The sequence below is a fragment of the Rhinoderma darwinii genome, chromosome 3, assembly GCF_050947455.1.
Source record: "Rhinoderma darwinii isolate aRhiDar2 chromosome 3, aRhiDar2.hap1, whole genome shotgun sequence".
In the NCBI taxonomy this organism is placed as follows: domain Eukaryota; kingdom Metazoa; phylum Chordata; class Amphibia; order Anura; family Rhinodermatidae; genus Rhinoderma; species Rhinoderma darwinii.
This window is the reverse complement of record NC_134689.1, coordinates 262,236,500-262,261,090: the sequence shown is the minus strand read 5'-3', so window position 1 is coordinate 262,261,090 and position 24,591 is coordinate 262,236,500. Positions and strand designations below refer to the sequence as shown.

Below are 24,591 nucleotides of genomic sequence, written 5' to 3'. Positions count from 1 at the left end.
CAGGCATAGAACTAGGGGGCTGGACACCTCTTATAGTCCAGGGTATCACGGGTCAAAGTTCATCCATGAGGTCCGGTGCGCGCGCTGCCATTTTAAGAGCGGGCACGAGCGTTCGCGCACACCCTACCAGATCCGGCAGAGGTGAGTGGACGCGTGCGCTGGCATCTCCTGAGGAGGAGGCTGGGGCCAGCGCTTGCCGACTCATGGCTGCGGCTGTCAGGGGGAGGTTGGAGCTGACAGCACGCAGCCACGGACATTACAACCATACATGGAATATTGTGTACAGTTTTGAGCACCTGTGTATGAGAAGGACATTGCTGAACTAGAATGCGTGCAAAGAAGGGAAAGCAAGGTAATTAAAGGACCTCATCACAGACGGGGATTCTTTACTGTAAGAGCAGTTCCACGATTGAACTCTGCCACATTGAAAAGTGTTTTTTTGAAAAATATAAAATGTCATCATATTTGTACCAGATTCTGGAGATGGAACTTTGATCCAGGAATTTATTCTGATAGCCATATTTGGAGTAAGGGAGGAATTTTTCCCCTAATGAGAAAATTGGCATGCACTCCTAGGCAGTTTTTGCCTTCCTCTGGATCAACACGGCAGGTTTATAGGTTGAATTTGATGGACCTTTTTTCAATATTATCAACTATTCAACTCTATAACAAGCATGTACCTTGTGTGCTAACAAAATTGAGCTTCCATGGGAACGAACCCGTGACCTTGGCGTTATTAGCACCACGCTCTAACCAACTGAGCTAACCAGCCACTTTTATACCAAAGATTCACGTCACGTCAGTAGAAAATACATGCAAACGTGTATTCATATTGATATCCTATTAACCTGAATAATAAAATAAACTTGCAATTTTTACTACTCAAAAAGCATTGGACAAATTGCTTTTGTGTTTTCCATTCCACCCCACAAAGAGTTTTCTTTCAGTACATTATATGGTACATTAAATGCTGCCATTAAAAACAAGAACTTGTCTCGCTAAAACAAGCCCTTATATGACTACGAGGACGGAAAAATAATAAAGTTATGACTATCGGAATACAAAGAGGCAAAATCAAGATATTATTTTTGTCCTTAAGGTTGAAAGTGGACCTCTAAGATGATTTCATGCAACAAACTCGGCATTTCTATAAATCACCGGTTAGACCAGGGGTCTCAAACTCGGCCGGGTAAGTGGGCCGCATATAGAAAAAATGGGAAGTTGGCGGGCCGCATTACTTTCAAATTTGATACAATACAAAATTATTGTTAATCAATTAGTTATTTGAACTACTATAAAACTATATTACTAGAATAATAATACTACATTACTATAATAATAGCGCTAGGTTTAAAATTTGAGATATTTCTCCACGTGCTTATTTCAACAATCCAGCTTTCCAGTTTAAGTGTCGCTAAATGCAGTCCGGCGGCTCAGTTAGCACACATGTCAAGATTGGGCAGCCCCTTTTTAGATAGTGCCGCAGTGCCCTCTGTGGATGCTGCCGCAGTGCCCTCTGTGGATGCTGCCGCAGTGCCCTCTGTGGATAATGCAACACACCCTAGATAAGGCCACAGTGCCCTCTGTAGATAAGGCCACAGTGCCCTCTGTAGATAAGGCCACAGTGCCCTCTGTAGATAAGGCCACAGTGCCCTCTGTAGATAAGGCCACAGTGCCCTCTGTAGATAAGGCCACAGTGCCCTCTGTAGATAAGGCCACAGTGCCCTCTGTAGATAATGCAACACACCCCTAGATAATGCCAGTGTCCTCTTCAGATACTGTCACACACCCACTTTTAGATAACGCCACAGTGCCCTCTGTAGAGGCTGCCACAGTGCCATCTGTAGAGGCTGCCACAGTGCCCTCTGTAGAGGCTGCCACAGTGCCCTCTGTAGAGGCTGCCAAAGTGCCCTCTGTAGAGGCTGCCAAAGTGCCCTCTGTAGAGGCTGCCCCAGTGCCCTCTGTAGACGCTGCCCCAATGCCCTCTGTAGAGGTTGCCCCAGTGCCCTCTGTAGAGGCTGCCCCAGTGGCCTCTGTAGAGGCTTCCCCAGTGATGTCAGGGGCTTGCCCAGAGCTGGAGTCCCAGGCAGAGCGCTAGTAGGCTCTTCCTGGGACTCCAGCTGTGCTCCTGACATCACTGGGACTCCTGCTCTGGGGAAGCCCCTGACATCATTGTCGATGTATGGACAGCGATGTCAGAGGCTTCCCCAGAGTCCCGGAGCAGAGCCGATAATAGCGCTCTGCCCGGGACTCCACTCTGGGGAAGACCCTGACACACTGTCCATATATGGGCAGCGATGTCAGGGAATTCCACAGAGTCCCGGAGCAGAGCCTGTACTAGCGCTCTGCCCGGGACTCCGGCTCTGGGGAAGCCCCAGACATCGCTGTTCATATGTGGACAGCGATGTCAGGGAATTCCATAGAGTCCCGGAGCAGAGCCAACACCAGCGCTCTGCTCGGGACTCCGGCTCTGGGGAAGCCCCAGACATCGCTGTTCATATGTGAACAGCGATGTCAGGGAATTCCAGAGTCTCGGAGCAGAGCCGATACTAGCGGCTCTGTGTCCCGCGGGCCGCAGATGACAGCCCCAGGGGCCGCATGCAGGGGCCGCGTGCTTGAGACCCCTGGGTTAGACCATATATGGAATATTGTGTACAGTTTTGAGCACCTGTGTATGAGAAGGACATTGCTGAACTAGAATGCGTGCAAAGAAGGGAAAGCAAGGTAATTAAAGGACCTCATCACAGACGGGGATTCTTTACTGTAAGAGCAGTTCGACGATTGAACTCTCTGCCACATTGAAAAGTGTTTTTTTGAAAAATATAAAATTTCATCATATTTGTACCAGATTCTGGAGATGGAACTTTGATCCAAGAATTTATTCTAATAGCCATATTTGGAGTAAGGGAGGAATTTTTCCCCTAATGAGAAAATTGGAATGCACTCCAAGACAGTTTTTGCCTTCCTCTGGATCAACACGGCAGGTTTATAGGTTGAATTTGATGGACCTTTTTTCAATAGTATCAACTATTCAACTCTGTAACAAGCATGTAACAAAAGTGAGCTTCCATGGCCCGTACGGGGATCGAACCCGTGACCTTGGCGTTATTAGCACCACACTCTAACCAACTGAGCTAACCGGCCACTTTTACACCAAAGATTCACGTCACGTCAGTAGAAAATACATGCAAACGTGTATTCATATTGATATCCTATTAACCTGAATAATAAAATAAACTTGCAATTTTTACTACTCAAAAAGCATTGGACAAATTGCTTTTGTGTTTTCCATTCCACCCCACAAAGAGTTTTCTTTCAGTACATTATATGGTACATTAAATGCTGCCATTAAAAACAAGAACTTGTCTCGCTAAAAACAAGCCCTTATATGACTATGAGGACGGAAAAATAATAAAGTTATGACTATCGGAATACAAAGAGGCAAAATCAAGATATTATTTTTGTCCTTAAGGTTGAAATTGGACCTCTAAGATGATTTCATGCAACAAACTCTGCATTTCTATAAATCACCGGTTAGACCATACATGGAATATTGTGTACAAATTTGAGCACCTGTGTATGAGAAGGACATTGCTGAACTAGAATGCGTGCAAAGAAGGGAAAGCAAGGTAATTAAAGGACCTCATCACAGACGGGGATTCTTTACTGTAATAGCAGTTCGACGATTGAACTCTCTGCCACATTGAAAAGTGTTTTTTTGAAAAATATAAAATTTCATCATATTTGTACCAGATTCTGGAGATGGAACTTTGATCCAGGAATTTATTCTAATAGCCATATTTGGAGTAAGGGAGGAATTTTTCCCCTAATGACAACATTGGAATGCACTCCAAGACAGTTTTTGCCTTCCTCTGGATCAACACGGCAGGTTTATAGGTTGAATTTTGATGGACCTTTTTTCAATATTATCAACTATTCAACTCTGTAACAAGCATGTAACAAAAGTGAGCTTCCATGGCCCGTACGGCGATCGAACCCGTGACCTTGGCGTTATTAGCACCACGCTCTAACCAACTGAGCTAACCGGCCACTTTTACACCAAAGATTCACGTCACGTCAGTAGAAAATACATGCAAACGTGTATTCATATTGATATCCTATTAACCTGAATAATAAAATAAACTTGCAATTTTTACTACTCAAAAAGCATTGGACAAATTGCTTTTGTGTTTTCCATTCCACCCCACAAAGAGTTTTCTTTCAGTACATTATATGGTACATTAAATGCTGCCATTAAAAACAAGAACTTGTCTCGCTAAAAACAAGCCCTTATATGACTATGAGGACGGAAAAATAATAAAGTTATGACTATCGGAATACAAAGAGGCAAAATCAAGATATTATTTTTGTCCTTAAGTTTGAAATTGAACCTCTAAGATGATTTCATGCAACAAACTCTGCATTTCTATAAATCACCGGTTACACCATACATGGAATATTGTGTACAGTTTTAAGCACCTGTGTATGAGAAGGACATTGCTGAACTAGAATGCGTGCAAAGAAGGGAAAGCAAGGTAATTAAAGGACCTCATCACAGACGGGGATTCTTTACTGTAAGAGCAGTTCGACGATTGAACTCTCTGCCACATTGAAAAGTGTTTTTTTGAAAAATATAAAATGTCATCATATTTGTACCAGATTCTGGAGATGGAACTTTGATCCAGGAATTTATTCTAATAGCCATATTTGGAGTAAGGGAGGAATTTTTCCCCTAATGACAACATTGGAATGCACTCCAAGACAGTTTTTGCCTTCCTCTGGATCAACACAGCAGGTTTATAGGTTGAATAGACCATACATGGAATATTGTGTACAGTTTTAAGCACCTGTGTATGAGAAGGACATTGCTGAACTAGAATGCGTGCAAAGAAGGGAAAGCAAGGTAATTAAACTACCTCATCACAGACGGGGATTCTTTACTGTAAGAGCAGTTTGACGATTGAACTCTCTGCCACATTGAAAAGTGTATTTTTGAAAAATATAAAATTTCATCATATTTGTACCAGATTCTGGAGATGGAACTTTGATCCAGGAATTTATTCTAATAGCCATATTTGGAGTAAGGGAGGAATTTTTCCCCTAATGAGAAAATTGGAACGCACTCCAAGACAGTTTTTGCCTTCCTCTGGATCAACACGGCAGGTTTATAGGTTGAATTTGATGGACCTTTTTTCAATATTATCAACTATTCAACTCTGTAACAAAAGTGAGCTTCCATGGCACGTACAGGGATCAAACCCGTGACCTTGGCGTTATTAGCACCACACTCTAACCAACTGAGCTAACCGGCCACTTTTACACCAAAGATTCACGTCACGTCAGTAGAAAATACATGCAAACGTGTATTCATATTGATATCCTATTAACCTGAATAATAAAATAAACTTGCAATTTTTACTACTCAAAAAGCATTGGACAAATTGCTTTTGTGTTTTCCATTCCACCCCACAAAGAGTTTTCTTTCAGTACATTATATGGTACATTAAATGCTGCCATTAAAAACAAGAACTTGTCTCGCTAAAAACAAGCCCTTATATGACTATGAGGACGGAAAAATAATAAAGTTATGACTATCGGAATACAAAGAGGCAAAATCAAGATATTATTTTTGTCCTTAAGGTTGAAATTGGACCTCTAAGATGATTTCATGCAACAAACTCTGCATTTCTATAAATCACCGGTTACACCATACATGGAATATTGTGTACAGTTTTGAGCACCTGTGTATCAGAAGGACATTGCTGAACTAGAATGCGTGCAAAGAAGGGAAAGCAAGGTAATTAAAGGACCTCATCACAGATGGGGATTCTTTACTGTAAGAGCAGTTCGACGATTGAACTCTCTGCCACATTGAAAAGTGTTTTTTTGAAAAATATAAAATTTCATCATATTTGTACCAAATTCTGGAGATGGAACTTTGATCCAGGAATTTATTCTAATAGCCATATTTGGAGTAAGGGAGGAATTTTTCCCCTAATGACAACATTGGAATGCACTCCAAGACAGTTTTTGCCTTCCTTTGGATCAACACGGCAGATTTATAGGTTGAATTTGATGGACCTTTTTTCAATATTATCAACTATTCAACTCTGTAACAAGCATGTAACAAAAGTGAGCTTCCATGGCCCGTACGGGGATCGAACCCGTGACCTTGGCGTTATTAGCACCACACTTTAACCAACTGAGCTAACCAGCCACTTTTACACCAAAGATTCACGTCACGTCAGTAGAAAATACATGCAAACGTGTATTCATATTGATATCCTATTAACCTGAATAATAAAATAAACTTGCAATTTTTACTACTCAAAAAGCATTGGACAAATTGCTTTGTGCTTTCCATTCCACCCCACAAAGAGTTTTCTTTCAGTACATTAAATGCTGCCATTAAAAACAAGAACTTGTCTCGCTAAAAACAAGCCCTTATATGACTATGAGGATGGAAAAATAATAAAGTTATGACTATAGGAATACAAAGAGGCAAAATCAAGATATTATTTTTGTCCTTAAGGTTGAAATTGAACCTCTAAGATGATTTCATGCAACAAACTCTGCATTTCTATAAATCACCGGTTACACCATACATGGAATATTGTGTACAGTTTTAAGCACCTGTGTATGAGAAGGACATTGCTGAACTAGAATGCGTGCAAAGAAGGGAAAACAAGGTAATTAAAGGACCTCATCACAGACGGGGATTCTTTACTGTAATAGCAGTTCGACGATTGAACTCTCTGCCACATTGAAAAGTGTTTTTTTGAAAAATATAAAATTTCATCATATTTGTACCAGATTCTGGAGATGGAACTTTGATCCAGGAATTTATTCTAATAGCAATATTTGGAGTAAGGGAGGAATTTTTCCCCTAATGACTACATTGGAATGCACTCCAAGACAGTTTTTGCCTTCCACCGGATCAACACATCAGGTTTATAGGTTGAATTTGATGGACCTTTTTTCAATATTATCAACTATTCAACTCTGTAACAAGCATGTAACAAAAGTGAGCTTCCATGGCCCGTACGGCGATCGAACCCGTGACCTTGGCGTTATTAGCACCACGCTCTAACCAACTGAGCTAACCGGCCACTTTTACACCAAAGATTCACGTCACGTCAGTAGAAAATACATGCAAACGTGTATTCATATTGATATCCTATTAACCTGAATAATAAAATAAGCTTGCAAATTTTTACTACTCAAAAAGCATTGGACAAATTGCTTTTGTGTTTTCCATTCCACCCCACAAAGAGTTTTCTTTCAGTACATTATATGGTACATTAAATGCTGCCATTAAAAACAAGAACTTGTCTCGCTAAAAACAAGCCCTTATATGACTATGAGGACGGAAAAATAATAAAGTTATGACTATCGGAATACAAAGAGGCAAAATCAAGATATTATTTTTGTCCTTAAGTTTGAAATTGAACCTCTAAGATGATTTCATGCAACAAACTCTGCATTTCTATAAATCACCGGTTACACCATACATGGAATATTGTGTACAGTTTTAAGCACCTGTGTATGAGAAGGACATTGCTGAACTAGAATGCGTGCAAAGAAGGGAAAGCAAGGTAATTAAAGTACATCATCACAGACGGGGATTCTTTACTGTAAGAGAAGTTCGACGATTGAACTCTCTGCCACATTGAAAAGTGTTTTTTTGAAAAATATAAAATTTCATCATATTTGTACCAGATTCTGGAGATGGAACTTTGATCCAGGAATTTATTCTAATAGCCATATTTGGAGTAAGGGAGGAATTTTTCCCCTAATGACAACATTGGAATGCACTCCAAGACAGTTTTTGCCTTCCTCTGGATCAACACAGCAGGTTTATAGGTTGAATAGACCATACATGGAATATTGTGTACAGTTTTAAGCACCTGTGTATGAGAAGGACATTGCTGAACTAGAATGCGTGCAAAGAAGGGAAAGCAAGGTAATTAAAGGACCTCATCACAGACGGGGATTCTTTACTGTAAGAGCAGTTCGACGATTGAACTCTCTGCCACATTGAAAAGTGTATTTTTGAAAAATATAAACTTTCATCATATTTGTACCAGATTCTGGAGATGGAACTTTGATCCAGGAATTTATTCTAATAGCCATATTTGGAGTAAGGGAGGAATTTTTCCCCTAATGAGAAAATTGGAATGCACTCCAAGACAGTTTTTGCCTTCCTCTGGATCAACACGGCAGGTTTATAGGTTGAATTTGATGGAACTTTTTTCAATATTATCAACTATTCAACTCTGTAACAAGCATGTAACAAAAGTGAACTTCCATGGCCCATACGGGGATCGAACCCGTGACCTTGGCGTTATTAGCACCACGCTCCTACCAACTAAGCTAACCAGCCACTTTTACACCAAAGATTCACGTCACGTCAGTAGAAAATACATGCAAACGTGTATTCATATTGATATCCTATTAACCTGAATAATAAAATAAACTTGCAATTTTTACTACTCAAAAAGCATTGGACAAATTGCTTTTGTGTTTTCCATTCCACCCCACAAAGAGTTTTCTTTCAGTACATTATATGGTACATTAAATGCTGCCATTAAAAACAAGAACTTGTCTCGCTAAAAACAAGCCCTTATATGACTATGAGGACGGAAAAATAATAAAGTTATGACTATCGGAATACAAAGAGGCAAAATCAAGATATTATTTTTGTCCTTAAGGTTGAAATTGAACCTCTAAGATGATATCATGCAACAAACTCTGCATTTCTATAAATCACCGGTTAGACCATACATGGAATATTGTGTACAGTTTTAAGCACCTGTGTATGAGAAGGACATTGCTGAACTAGAATGCGTGCAAAGAAGGGAAAGCAAGGTAATTAAAGGACCTCATCACAGACGGGGATTCTTTACTGTAAGAGCAGTTCGACGATTGAACTCTCTGCCACATTGAAAAGTGTATTTTTGAAAAATATAAAATTTCATCATATTTGTACCAGATTCTGGAGATGGAACTTTGATCCAGGAATTTATTCTAATAGCCATATTTGGAGTAAGGGAGGAATTTTTCCCCTAATGACAACATTGGAATGCACTCCAAGACAGTTTTTGCCTTCCTCTGGATCAACACGGCAGGTTTATAGGTTGAATTTGATGGACCTTTTTTCAATATTATCAACTATTCAACTTTGTAACAAGCATGTAACAAAAGTGAGCTTCCATGGCCCGTACAGGGATCAAACCCGTGACCTTGGGGTTATTAGCACCACGGTCTAACCAACTGAGCTAACCAGCCACTTTTACACCAAAGTTTCACATCACGTCAGTAGAAAATACATGCAAACGTGTATTCATATTGATATCCTATTAACCTGAATAATAAAATAAACTTGCAATTTTTACTACTCAAAAAGCATTGGACAAATTGCTTTTGTGCTTTCCATTCCACCCCACAAAGAGTTTTCTTTCAGTAAATTATATGGTACATTAAATGCTGCCATTAAAAACAAAAACTTGTCTCGCTAAAAACAAGCCCTTATATGACTATGAGGACGGAAAAATAATAAAGTTATGACTATCGGAATACAAAGAGGCAAAATCAAGATATTATTTTTGTCCTTAACCCCTTAATGACCGGGCCATTTTGCACGTTAATGACCAAGGATTATTTTTTGTTTTTTCACGGTCGCACTCCAAGAGTCGTAACTCTTTTTTTATTCCGTCGACATCGCCGTATAAGGGCTTGTTTTTTTTGCGGGACGAGTTGTATTTTGTAATTGTACCATTTTTAGATGCTTATAATATATTGATTAACATTTATTAACTTTATTTTAGGAGAGAATTGAAAATAAGCAGCTATTCCAGCATTGATTTTCACGTTATAAATTTACGCCGTTTACTATGCAGCAGAAATAACATGTTAACTTTATTCTATGGGTCGGCACGATTACGGGGATACCAAATATGTAAAGGTTTTATGTTTTTTCTACGTTTGCACAATAAAAACCCTTTTAGAAAAAAATTACTTGTTTTTGCATCGCCGCATTCCAAGAGCCGTCATTTTTTTATTTTTCAGTCGATGTGGCCGTATGTGGGCTTGATTTTTGCGGGACAATGTGTAGTTTTCAGTAGTACCATTTTGGGGTACATGGGACTTATAGATTAACTTTTATTTTATTTTTTATGGGGTGAATGGGAGAAAAGAGAGAATTTTGACGTTGTTTTTTGCGTTTTCTTTGGACGCCGTTCATCCGGCGGTTTAATTAATATGTTAATTTTATTGATCAAGTTGTTACGATCGCTGGGATACCATATATGTGTATGTGTGATTTGTTTTGACCGTTTTACTAAATAAAACCACTTTTTGGGCCAAAAAAGTAGTTTTATTTGACTTTGACTGTAATTTTTTTTTTTTTTTTTTCACAAACTTTATTTAACTGTTTTACATTTTTTTTTTTAGTCCCACCAGGGGACTTCACTATGCGATGTGCCGATCGCATATATAATGCTTTGGTATACTTCGTATACCAAAGCATTATTGCCTGTCAGTGTAAAACTGACAGGCAACCTGTTAGGTCATGCCTCCGGCATGGCCTAACAGGCAGTTGCTGAAGACAGACCTGGGGGTCTTTGTTAGACCCCCGGCTGTCATGGAAACCCGACGGCGACCCGCGATTTGTTTGCGGGGGCGCCGATCGGGTGACAGAGGGAGCTCCCTCCCTCTGTCAAACACATTAGATGCCGCTGTCACTATTGACAGCGGCATTTAATGGGTTAAACTGCCGGAATCGGAGCGCGCTTCGATTCCGGCAGTTGCAGCAGGAGCCAGGCTGTGTATAACGGTCGTGCTCCTGCCGCTGATCGCGTGGGTAAACTGGCAGTACCCGCGCCATCACAGGACGGATATATCCGTCCTCCTGCGCGAACTAGCAGCTGCTGAGGACGGATATATCCGTCCTTCGGCGTTAAGGAGTTAAGGTTGAAATTGGACCTCTAAGATGATTTCATGCAACAAACTCTGCATTTCTATAAATCACCGGTTAGACCATACATGGAATATTGTGTACAGTTTTGAGCACCTGTGTATGAGAAGGACATTGCTGAACTAGAATGCATGCAAAGAAGGGAAAGCAAGGTAATTAAAGGACCTCATCACAGACGGGGATTCTTTACTGTAAGAGCAGTTCGACGATTGAACTCTCTGCCACATTGAAAAGTGTTTTTTTGAAAAATATAAAATTTCATCATATTTGTACCAGATTCTGGAGATGGAACTTTGATCCAGGAATTTATTCTAATAGCCATATTTGGAGTAAGGGAGGAATTTTTCCCCTAATGACAACATTGGAATGCACTCCAAGACAGTTTTTGCCTTCCTCTGGATCAACACAGCAGGTTTCTAGGTTGAATTTGATGGACCTTTTTTCAATATTATCAACTATTCAACTCTGTAACAAACATGTAACAAACATGTAACAAACATGTAACAAGCATGAGCTTCCATGGCCCGTACGGGGATCAAACCCGTGACCTTGGTGTTATTAGCACCACGCTCTAACCAACTGAGCTAACCGGCCACTTTTACACCAAAGATTCACGTCACGTCAGTAGAAAATACATGCAAACGTGTATTCATATTGATATCCTATTAACCTGAATAATAAAATAAACTTGCAATTTTTACTACTCAAAAAGCATTAGACAAATTGCTTTTGTGTTTCCATTCCACCCCACAAAGAGTTTTCTTTCAGTACATTATATAGTACATTAAATGCTGCCATTAAAAACAAGAACTTGTCTCGCTAAAAACAAGCCCTTATATGACTATGAGGATGGAAAAATAATAACGTTATGACTATCGGAATACAAAGAGGCAAAATCAAGATATTATTTTTGTCCTTAAGGTTGAAATTGGACCTCTAAGATGATTTCATGCAACAAACTCTGCATTTCTATAAATCACCGGTTAGACCATACATGGAATATTGTGTACAGTTTTGAGCACCTGTGTATGTCCTTACATTGCTGAACTAGAATGCGTGCAAAGAAGGGAAAGCAAGGTAATTAAAGGACCTCATTACAGACGGGGATTATTTACTGTAAGAGCAGTTCGACGATTGAACTCTCTGCCACATTGAAAAGTGTTTTTTTGAAAAATATAAAATGTCATCATATTTGTACCAGATTCTGGAGATGGAACTTTGATCCAGGAATTTATTCTAATAGCCATATTTGGAGTAAGGGAGGAATTTTTCCCCTAATGACAAAATTGGAATGCACTCCAAGACAGTTTTTGCCTTCCTCTGGATCAACACGGCAGGTTTATAGGTTGAATTTGATGGACCTTTTTTCAATATTATCAACTATTCAACTCTGTAACAAGCATGTAACAAAAGTGGCTCGTACGGGGATCGAACCCGTGACCTTGGCGTTATTAGCACCACGCTCTAACCAACTGAGCTAACCGGCCACTTTTACACCAAAGATTCACGTCACGTCAGTAGAAAATACATGCAAACGTGTATTCATATTGATATCCTATTAACCTGAATAATAAAATAAACTTGCAATTTTTACTACTCAAAAAGAATTGGACAAATTGCTTTTGTGTTTTCCATTCCACCCCACAAAGAGTTTTCTTTCAGTACATTATATGGTACATTAAATGCTGCCATTAAAAACAAGAACTTGTCTCGCTAAAAACAAGCCCTTATATAACTATGAGGACGGAAAAATAATAAAGTTATGACTATCGGAATACAAAGAGGCAAAATCAAGATATTATTTTTGTCCTTAAGGTTGAAATTGGACCTCTAAGATGATTTCATGCAACAAACTCTGCATTTCTATAAATCACCGGTTAGACCATACATGGAATATTGTGTACAGTTTTGAGCACCTGTGTATGAGAAGGACATTGCTGAACTAGAATGCGTGCAAAGAAGGGAAAGCAAGGTAATTAAAGGACCTCATCACAGACGGGGATTCTTTACTGTAAGAGCAGTTCGACGATTGAACTCTCTGCCACATTGAAAAGTGTTTTTTTGAAAAATATAAAATTTCATCATATTTGTACCAGATTCTGGAGATGGAACTTTGATCCAGGAATTTATTCTAATAGCCATATTTGGAGTAAGGGAGGAATTTTTCCCCTAATGACAACATTGGAATGCACTCCAAGACAGTTTTAGCCTTCCTCTGGATCAACAGGCGGGTACTGCACAGGCGGGTACTGTAGTGATAATGGGAGATTTGGGAGATAATGGGAGATTTTAATTTCCGGGATATTAATTGGTGTCATGGTTCGGCTTCAACTGCAAAGGGGAGACATTTCCTCAACCTGTTGCAGGAAAATTTTATGGGCCAGTTTGTGGAAGACCCGACTAGAGGTGAAGCTCTGTTGGATCTGGTCATTTCTAATAATGCAGATCTTGTTGGGAATGTCAATGTTCGTGAAAACCTCGGTAACAGTGATCATAATATAGTTACATTTTACCTATACTGTAAAAAACAAACGCAGGCTGGGAGGGCAAAAACATTTAATTTTAAGAAAGCCAATTTCCCCAGGATGAGGGCTGCAATTCAGGATATAGACTGGGAAGAACTAATGTCAAATAATGGAACAAATGATAAATGGGAGATTTTCAAATCTACTTTGAGTTATTATAGTGCAAAATTTATTCCTACAGGTAATAAGTATAAACGACTCAAATTAAACCCCACATGGCTTACACCTTCTGTGAAAGGGGCAATACATGACAAAAAAAGGGCATTTAAAAAATACAAATCTGAGGGTACAGCTGTAGCCTTTGTAAAATATAAAGAGCTTAATAAAATCTGTAAAAATGTAATAAAATTAGCAAAAATACAAAATGAAAGGCAGGTGGCCAAGGATAGTAAAACAAATCCTAAAAAATTCTTCAAGCATATAAATGCAAAAAAGCCAAGGTCTGAACATGTAGGACCCCTAGATAATGGTAATGGGGAGTTGATCACAGGGGATCAAGAGAAGGCAGAGTTACTAAATGGGTTCTTTAGCTCTGTATATACAACAGAAGAAAGAGCAGCTGATGTAGCCGGTGCCAGTGCTGTTAATATATCAGTTGATATACTGAATTGGATGAATGTAGAGATGGTCCAAGCTAAATTAAATAAAATAAATGTGCACAAGGCTCCGGGACCAGATGGGTTACACCCTAGAATTCTTAAAGAGCTTAGTTCAGTTATTTCTGTCCCCCTTTTCATAATATTCAGAGAATCTCTAGTGACTGGTATAGTGCCAAGGGACTGGCGCAGGGCAAATGTGGTGCCTATTTTCAAAAAGGGCTCTAGGTCTTCCCCGGGTAATTATAGACCAGTAAGCTTAACATCCATCGTGGGGAAAATGTTTGAGGGGCTATTGAGGGACTATATACAGGATTATGTGACAATAAATAGCATTATAAGTGACAGCCAGCACGGTTTTACTAAGGACAGAAGTTGTCAAACTAACCTAATCTGTTTTTATGAAGAGGTGAGCAGAAGTCTAGACAGAGGGGCCGCTGTGGATTTAGTGTTTTTGGACTTTGCAAAGGCATTTGACACTGTCCCCCATAGACGCCTAATGGGTAAATTAAGGACTATAGGTTTAGAAAATATAGTTTGTAATTGGATTGAGAATTGGCTCAAGGACCGTATCCAGAGGGTTGTGGTCAATGATTCCTTCTCTGAATGGTCCCCGGTTATAAGTGGTGTACCCCAGGGTTCAGTGCTGGGACCACTATTATTCAACTTATTTATTAATGATATAGAGGAAGGGATTAATAGCACTATTTCTATTTTTGCAGATGACACCAAGCTATGTAATATAGTTCAGACTATGGAAGATGTTCATGAATTACAGGCAGATTTAAACAAACTAAGTGTTTGGGCGTCCACTTGGCAGATGAAGTTTAATGTAGATAAATGTAAAGTTATGCATCTTGGTACCAACAACCTGCATGCATCATATGTCCTAGGGGGCGCTACACTGGCGGATTCACTTGTTGAGAAGGATCTGGGTGTACTTGTAAATCATAAACTCAATAACAGCATGCAGTGTCAATCAGCTGCTTCAAAGGCCAGCAGGATATTGTCGTGTATTAAAAGAGGCATGGACTCGCGGGACAGGGATGTAATATTACCACTTTACAAAGCATTAGTGAGGCCTCATCTAGAATATGCAGTTCAGTTCTGGGCTCCAGTTCATAGAAAGGATGCCCTGGAGTTGGAAAAAATACAAAGAAGAGCAACGAAGCTAATAAGGGGCATGGAGAATCTAAGTTATGAGGAAAGATTGAAAGAATTAAACCTATTTAGCCTTGAAAAAAGAAGACTAAGGGGGGACATGATTAACTTATATAAATATATTAATGGCACATACAAAAAATATGGTGAAATCCTGTTCCTTGTAAAACCCCCTCAAAAAACAAGGGGGCACTCCCTCCGTCTGGAGAAAAAAAGGTTCAAGCTGCAGAGGCGACAAGGCTTCTTTACAGTAAGAACGGTGAATTTATGGAATAGCCTACCGCAGGAGCTGGTCACAGCAGGGACAGTAGATGGCTTTAAAAAAGGGTTAGATAATTTCCTAGAACAAAAAAATATTCGCTCCTATGTGTAGAAATTTTTCCTTCCCTTTTCCCTTCCCTTGGTTGAACTTGATGGACATGTGTCTTTTTTCAGCCGTACTAACTATGTAACTATGTAACTATGTAACACGGCAGGTTTATAGGTTGAATTTGATGGACCTTTTTTCAATATTATCAACTATTCAACTATTCAACAAGCATGTAACAAAAGTGAGATTCCATGGCCCGTACGGGGATCGAACCCGTGACCTTGGCATTATTAGCACCACGCTCTAACCAACTGAGCTAACCGGCCACTTTTACACCAAAGATTCACGTCACGTCAGTAGAAAATACATGCAAACGTGTAATCATATTGATATCCTATTAACCTGAATAATAAAATAAACTTGCAATTTTTACTACTCAAAAAGCATTGGACAAATTGCTTTTGTGTTTTCCATTCCACCCCACAAAGAGTTTTCTTCAGTACTTTATATGGTACATTAAATGCTGCCATTAAAAACAAGAACTTGTCTCGCTAAAAACAAGCCCTTATATGACTATGAGGACGGAAAAATAATAAAGTTATGACTATCGGAATACAAAGAGGCAAAATCAAGATATTATTTTTGTCCTTAAGGTTGAAATTGGACCTCTAAGATGATTTCATGCAACAAACTCTGCATTTCTATAAATCACCGGTTAGACCATACATGGAATATTGTGTACAGTTTTGAGCACCTGTGTATGAGAAGAACATTGCTGAACTAGAATGCGTGCAAAGAAGGGAAAGCAAGGTAATTAAAGGACCTCATCACAGACGGGGATTCTTTACTGTAAGAGCAGTTCGACGATTGAACTCTCTGCCACATTGAAAAGTGTTTTTTTGAAAAATATAAAATTTCATCATATTTGTACCAGATTCTGGAGATGGAAATTTGATCCAGGAATTTATTCTAATAGCCATATTTGGAGTAAGGGAGGAATTTTTCCCCTAATGACAACATTGGAATGCACTCCAAGACAGTTTTTGCCTTCCTCTGGATCAACACGGCAGGTTTATAGGTTGAATTTGATGGACCTTTTTTCAATATTATCAACTATTCAACTCTGTAACAAGCATGTAACAAAAGTGAGCTTCCATGGCCCATATGGGGATCGAACCCGTGACCTTGGCGTTATTAGCACCACGCTCTAACCAACTGAGCTAACCAGCCTCTTTTACACCAAAGATTCACGTCACGTTAGTAGAAAATACATGCAAACGTGTATTCATATTGATATCCTATTAACCTGAATAATAAAATAAACTTGCAATTTTTACTACTCAAAAAGCATTGGACAAATTGCTTTTGTGTTTTCCATTCCACCCCACAAAGAGTTTTCTTCAGTACATTATATGGTACATTAAATGCTGCCATTAAAAACAAGAACTTGTCTCGCTAAAAACAAGCCATTATATGACTATGAGGACGGAAAAATAATAAAGTTATGACTATCGGAATACAAAGAGGAAAAATCAAGATATTATTTTTGTCCTTAAGGTTGAAATTGGACCTCTAAGATGATTTCATGCAACAAACTCTGCATTTCTATAAATCACCGGTTAGACCATACATGGAATATTGTGTACAGTTTTGAGCACCTGTGTATGAGAAGGACATTGCTGAACTAGAATGCGTGCAAAGAAGGGAAAGCAAGGTAATTAAAGGACCTCATCACAGACGGGGATTCTTTACTGTAAGAGCAGTTCGACGATTGAACTCTCTGCCACATTGAAAAGTATTTTTTTGAAAAATATAAAATTTCATCATATTTGTACCAGATTCTGGAGATGGAAATTTGATCCAGGAATTTATTCTAATAGCCATATTTGGAGTAAGGGAGGAATTTTTCCCCTAATGACAACATTGGAATGCACTCCAAGACAGTTTTTGCCTTCCTCTGGATCAACACGGCAGGTTTATAGGTTGAATTTGATGGACCTTTTTTCAATATTATCAACTATTCAACTCTGTAACAAGCATGTAACAAAAGTGAGCTTCCATGGCCCATATGGGGATCGAACCCGTGACCTTGGCGTTATTAGCACCACGCTCTAACCAACTGAGCTAACCAGCCTCTTTTACACCAAAGATTCACGTCACGTTAGTAGAAAATACATGCAAACGTGTATTCATATTGATATCCTATTAACCTGAATAATAAAATAAACATGCAATTTTTACTACTCAAAAAGCATTGGACAAATTGCTTTTGTGATTTCCATTCCACCCCACAAAGAGTTTTCTTTCAGTACATTATATGGTACATTAAATGCTGCCATTAAAAACAAGAACTTATCTCGCTAAAAACAAGCCCTTATATGACTATGAGGACGGAAAAATAATAAAGTTATGACTATCGGAATACAAAGAGGGAAAATCAAGATATTATTTTTGTCCTTAAGGTTGAAATTGGACCTCTAAGATGATTTCATGCAACAAACTCTGCATTTCTATAAATCACCGGTTAGACCATACATGGAATATTGTGTACAGTTTTGAGCACCTGTGTATGAGAAGGACATTGCTGAACTAGAATGCGTGCAAAGAAGGGAAAGCAAGGTAATTAAAGGACCTCATCACAGACGGGGATTCTTTACTGTAAGAGCAGTTCGACGATTGAACTCTCTGCCACATTGAAAAGTGTTTTTTTGAAACATATAAAATTTCATCATATTTGTACCAGATTCTGGAGATGGAACTTTGATCCAGGAATTTATTCTAATAGCCATATTTGGAGTAAGGGAGGAATTTTTCCCCTAATGACAACATTGGAATGCACTCCAAGACAGTTTTTGCCTTCCTCTGGATCAACACAGCAGGTTTATAGGTTGAATAGACCATACATGGAATATTGTGTACAGTTTTAAGCACCTGTGTATGAGAAGGACATTGCTGAACTAGAATGCGTGCAAAGAAGGGAAAGCAAGGTAATTAAAGGACCTCATCACAGACGGGGATTCTTTACTGTAAGAGCAGTTCGACGATTGAACTCTCTGCCACATTGAAAAGTGTATTTTTGAAAAATATAAAATTTCATCATATTTGTATCAGATTCTGGAGATGGAACTTTGATCCAGGAATTTATTCTAATAGCCATATTTGGAGTAAGGGAGGAATTTTTCCCCTAATGAGAAAATTGGAATGCACTCCAAGACAGTTTTTGCCTTCCTCTGGATCAACACGGCAGGTTTATAGGTTGAATTTGATGGAACTTTTTTCAATATTATCAACTATTCAACTCTGTAACAAGCATGTAACAAAAGTGAACTTCCATGGCCCATACAGGGATCGAACCCGTGACCTTGGCGTTATTAGCACCACGCTCCTACCAACTAAGCTAACCAGCCACTTTTACACCAAAGATTCACGTCACGTCAGTAGAAAATACATGCAAACGTGTATTCATATTGATATCCTATTAACCTGAATAATAAAATAAACTTGCAATTTTTACTACTCAAAAAGCATTGGACAAATTGCTTTTGTGTTTTCCATTCCACCCCACAAAGAGTTTTCTTTCAGTACATTATATGGTACATTAAATGCTGCCATTAAAAACAAGAACTTGTCTCGCTAAAAACAAGCCCTTATATGACTATGAGGACGGAAAAATAATAAAGTTATGACTATCGGAATACAAAGAGGCAAAATCAAGATATTATTTTTGTCCTTAAGGTTGAAATTGAACCTCTAAGATGATATCATGCAACAAACTCTGCATTTCTATAAATCACCGGTTAGACCATACATGGAATATTGTGTACAGTTTTAAGCACCTGTGTATGAGAAGGACATTGCTGAACTAGAATGCGTGCAAAGAAGGGAAAGCAAGGTAATTAAAGGACCTCATCACAGACGGGGATTCTTTACTGTAAGAGCAGTTCGACGATTGAACTCTCTGCCACATTGAAAAGTGTATTTTTGAAAAATATAAAATTTCATCATATTTGTACCAGATTCTGGAGATGGAACTTTGATCCAGGAATTTATTCTAATAGCCATATTTGGAGTAAGGGAGGAATTTTTCCCCTAATGAGAAAATTGGAATGCACTCCAAGACAGTTTTTGCCTTCCTCTGGATCAACACGGCAGGTTTATAGGTTGATTTTGATGGACCTTTTTTCAATATTATCAACTATTCAACTTTGTAACAAGCATGTAACAAAAGTGAGCTTCCATGGCCCGTACGTGGATCGAACCCGTTACCTTGGCGTTATTAGCACCACACTCTAACCAACTGAGCTAACCGGCCACTTTTACACCAAAGATTCACGTCACGTCAGTAGAAAATACATGGAAACGTGTATTCATATTGATATCCTATTAACCTGAATAATAAAATAAACTTGCAATTTTTACTACTCAAAAAGCATTGGACAAATTGCTTTTGTGTTTTCCATTCCACCCCACAAAGAGTTTTCTTTCAGTACATTATATGGTACATTAAATGCTGCCATTAAAAACAAGAACTTGTCTCGCTAAAAACAAGCCCTTATATGACTATGAGGACGTAAAAATAATAAAGTTATGACTATAGGAATACAAAGAGGCAAAATCAAGATATTATTTTTGTCCTTAAGGTTGAAATTGAACCTCTAAGATGATTTCATGCAACAAACTCTGCATTTCTATAAATCACCGGTTACACCATACATGGAATATTGTGTACAGTTTTAAGCACCTGTGTATGAGAAGGACATTGCTGAACTAGAATGCGTGCAAAGAAGGGAAAGCAAGGTATTTAAAGGACCTCATCACAGACGGGGATTCTTTACTGTAAGAGCAGTTCGACGATTGAACTCTCTGCCACATTGAAAAGTGTTTTTTTGAAAAATATAAAATTTCATCATATTTGTACCAGATTCTGGAGATGGAACTTTGATCCAGGAATTTATTCTAATAGCCATATTTGGAGTAAGGGAGGAATTTTTCCCCTAATGACAACATTGGAATGCACTCCAAGACAGTTTTTGCCTTCCTCTGGATCAACACGGCAGGTTTATAGGTTGAATTTGATGGACCTTTTTTCAATATTATCAACTATTCAACTCTGTAACAAGCATGTAACAAAAGTGAGCTTCCATGGCCCGTACGGGGATCGAACCCGTGACCTTGGCGTTATTAGCACCATGCTCTAACTAACTGAGCTAACCGGCCACTTTTACACCAAAGATTCACGTCACGTCAGTAGAAAATACATGCAAACGTGTATTCATATTGATATCCTATTAACCTGAATAATAAAATAAACTTGCAATTTTTACTACTCAAAAAGCATTGGACAAATTGCTTTTGTGTTTTCCATTCCACCCCACAAAGAGTTTTCTTTCAGTACATTATATGGTACATTAAATGCTGCCATTAAAAACAAGAACTTGTCTCGCTAAAAACAAGCCCTTATATGACTATGAAGACGGAAAAATAATAAAGTTATGACTATCGGAATACAAAGAGGCAAAATCAAGATATTATTTTTGTCCTTAACCCCTTAATGACCGGGCCATTTTGCACGTTAATGACCAAGGATTATTTTTTGTTTTTTCACGGTCGCACTCCAAGAGTCGTAACTCTTTTTTTATTCCGTCGACATCGCCGTATAAGGGCTTGTTTTTTTTGCGGGACGAGTTGTATTTTGTAATTGTACCATTTTTAGATGCTTATAATATATTGATTAACATTTATTAACTTTATTTTAGGAGAGAATTGAAAATAAGCAGCTATTCCAGCATTGATTTTCACGTTATAAATTTACGCCGTTTACTATGCAGCAGAAATAACATGTTAACTTTATTCTATGGGTCGGCACGATTACGGGGATACCAAATATGTAAAGGTTTTATGTTTTTTCTACGTTTGCACAATAAAAACCCTTTTAGAAAAAAATTACTTGTTTTTGCATCGCCGCATTCCAAGAGCCGTCATTTTTTTATTTTTCAGTCGATGTGGCCGTATGTGGGCTTGATTTTTGCGGGACAATGTGTAGTTTTCAGTAGTACCATTTTGGGGTACATGGGACTTATAGATTAACTTTTATTTTATTTTTTATGGGGGGAATGGGAGAAAAGAGAGAATTTTGACGTTGTTTTTTGCGTTTTCTTTGGACGCCGTTCATCCGGCGGTTTAATTAATATGTTAATTTTATTGGTCAAGTTGTTACGATCGCTGGGATACCATATATGTGTATGTGTGATTTGTTTTGACCGTTTTACTAAATAAAACCACTTTTTGGGCCAAAAAAGTAGTTTTATTTGACTTTGACTGTAATTTTTTTTTTTTTTTTTCACAAACTTTATTTAACTGTTTTACATTTTTTTTTTTAGTCCCACCAGGGGACTTCACTATGCGATGTGCCGATCGCATATATAATGCTTTGGTATACTTCGTATACCAAAGCATTATTGCCTGTCAGTGTAAAACTGACAGGCAACCTGTTAGGTCATGCCTCCGGCATGGCCTAACAGGCAGTTGCTGAAGACAGACCTGGGGGTCTTTGTTAGACCCCCGGCTGTCATGGAAACCCGACGGCGACCCGCGATTTGTTTGCGGGGGCGCCGATCGGGTGACAGAGGGAGCTCCCTCCCTCTGTCAAACACATTAGATGCCGCTGTCACTATTGACAGCGGCATTTAATGGGTTAAACTGCCGGAATCGGAGCGCGCTTCGATTCCGGCAGTTGCAGCAGGAGCCAGGCTGTGTATAACGGTCGTGCTCCTGCCGCTGATCGCGTGGGTAAACTGGCAGTACCCGCGCCATCACAGGACGGATATATCCGTCCTCCTGCGCGAACTAGCAGCTGCTGAGGACGGATATATCCGTCCTTCGGCGTTAAGGAGTTAAGGTTGAAATTGGACCTCTAAGATGATTTCATGCAACAAACTCTGCATTTCTATAAATCACCGGTTAGACCATACATGGAATATTGTGTACAGTTTTGAGCACCTGTGTATGAGAAGGACATTGCTGAACTAGAATGCATGCAAAGAAGGGAAAGCAAGGTAATTAAAGGACCTCATCACAGACGGGGATTCTTTACTGTAAGAGCAGTTCGACGATTGAACTCTCTGCCACATTGAAAAGTGTTTTTTTGAAAAATATAAAATTTCATCATATTTGTACCAGATTCTGGAGATGGAACTTTGATCCAGGAATTTATTCTAATAGCCATATTTGGAGTAAGGGAGGAATTTTTCCCCTAATGACAACATTGGAATGCACTCCAAGACAGTTTTTGCCTTCCTCTGGATCAACACAGCAGGTTTCTAGGTTGAATTTGATGGACCTTTTTTCAATATTATCAACTATTCAACTCTGTAACAAACATGTAACAAACATGAGCTTCCATGGCCCGTACGGGGATCAAACCCGTGACCTTGGTGTTATTAGCACCACGCTCTAACCAACTGAGCTAACCGGCCACTTTTACACCAAAGATTCACGTCACGTCAGTAGAAAATACATGCAAACGTGTATTCATATTGATATCCTATTAACCTGAATAATAAAATAAACTTGCAATTTTTACTACTCAAAAAGCATTAGACAAATTGCTTTTGTGTTTCCATTCCACCCCACAAAGAGTTTTCTTTCAGTACATTATATAGTACATTAAATGCTGCCATTAAAAACAAGAACTTGTCTCGCTAAAAACAAGCCCTTATATGACTATGAGGATGGAAAAATAATAACGTTATGACTATCGGAATACAAAGAGGCAAAATCAAGATATTATTTTTGTCCTTAAGGTTGAAATTGGACCTGTAAGATGATTTCATGCAACAAACTCTGCATTTCTATAAATCACCGGTTAGACCATACATGGAATATTGTGTACAGTTTTGAGCACCTGTGTATGTCCTTACATTGCTGAACTAGAATGCGTGCAAAGAAGGGAAAGCAAGGTAATTAAAGGACCTCATTACAGACGGGGATTATTTACTGTAAGAGCAGTTCGACGATTGAACTCTCTGCCACATTGAAAAGTGTTTTTTTGAAAAATATAAAATGTCATCATATTTGTACCAGATTCTGGAGATGGAACTTTGATCCAGGAATTTATTCTAATAGCCATATTTGGAGTAAGGGAGGAATTTTTCCCCTAATGACAAAATTGGAATGCACTCCAAGACAGTTTTTGCCTTCCTCTGGATCAACACGGCAGGTTTATAGGTTGAATTTGATGGACCTTTTTTCAATATTATCAACTATTCAACTCTGTAACAAGCATGTAACAAAAGTGGCTCGTACGGGGATCGAACCCGTGACCTTGGCGTTATTAGCACCACGCTCTAACCAACTGAGCTAACCGGCCACTTTTACACCAAAGATTCACGTCACGTCAGTAGAAAATACATGCAAACGTGTATTCATATTGATATCCTATTAACCTGAATAATAAAATAAACTTGCAATTTTTACTACTCAAAAAGAATTGGACAAATTGCTTTTGTGTTTTCCATTCCACCCCACAAAGAGTTTTCTTTCAGTACATTATATGGTACATTAAATGCTGCCATTAAAAACAAGAACTTGTCTCGCTAAAAACAAGCCCTTATATAACTATGAGGACGGAAAAATAATAAAGTTATGACTATCGGAATACAAAGAGGCAAAATCAAGATATTATTTTTGTCCTTAAGGTTGAAATTGGACCTCTAAGATGATTTCATGCAACAAACTCTGCATTTCTATAAATCACCGGTTAGACCATACATGGAATATTGTGTACAGTTTTGAGCACCTGTGTATGAGAAGGACATTGCTGAACTAGAATGCGTGCAAAGAAGGAAAAGCAAGGTAATTAAAGGACCTCATCACAGACGGGGATTCTTTACTGTAAGAGCAGTTCGACGATTGAACTCTCTGCCACATTGAAAAGTGTTTTTTTGAAAAATATAAAATTTCATCATATTTGTACCAGATTCTGGAGATGGAACTTTGATCCAGGAATTTATTCTAATAGCCATA

General features: G+C 38.7%; 4 non-coding genes across 4 annotated transcripts; all 4 read right to left on the bottom strand.

The window, feature by feature from the left end:
• Nucleotides 1-3,070: 3,070 nt before the first annotated feature.
• Nucleotides 3,071-3,144, bottom strand: TRNAI-AAU (transfer RNA isoleucine (anticodon AAU)). The gene has a single exon. It is a non-coding gene; the product is annotated as a tRNA-Ile (tRNA).
• A 9,244-nt stretch (nt 3,145-12,388) lies between these two features.
• On the bottom strand, nt 12,389-12,462 carry TRNAI-AAU (transfer RNA isoleucine (anticodon AAU)). The gene has a single exon. It is a non-coding gene; the product is annotated as a tRNA-Ile (tRNA).
• A 3,357-nt stretch (nt 12,463-15,819) lies between these two features.
• On the bottom strand, nt 15,820-15,893 carry TRNAI-AAU (transfer RNA isoleucine (anticodon AAU)). The gene has a single exon. It is a non-coding gene; the product is annotated as a tRNA-Ile (tRNA).
• A 7,968-nt stretch (nt 15,894-23,861) lies between these two features.
• Nucleotides 23,862-23,935, bottom strand: TRNAI-AAU (transfer RNA isoleucine (anticodon AAU)). Its single transcript has one exon. It is a non-coding gene; the product is annotated as a tRNA-Ile (tRNA).
• Nucleotides 23,936-24,591: the final 656 nt, after the last annotated feature.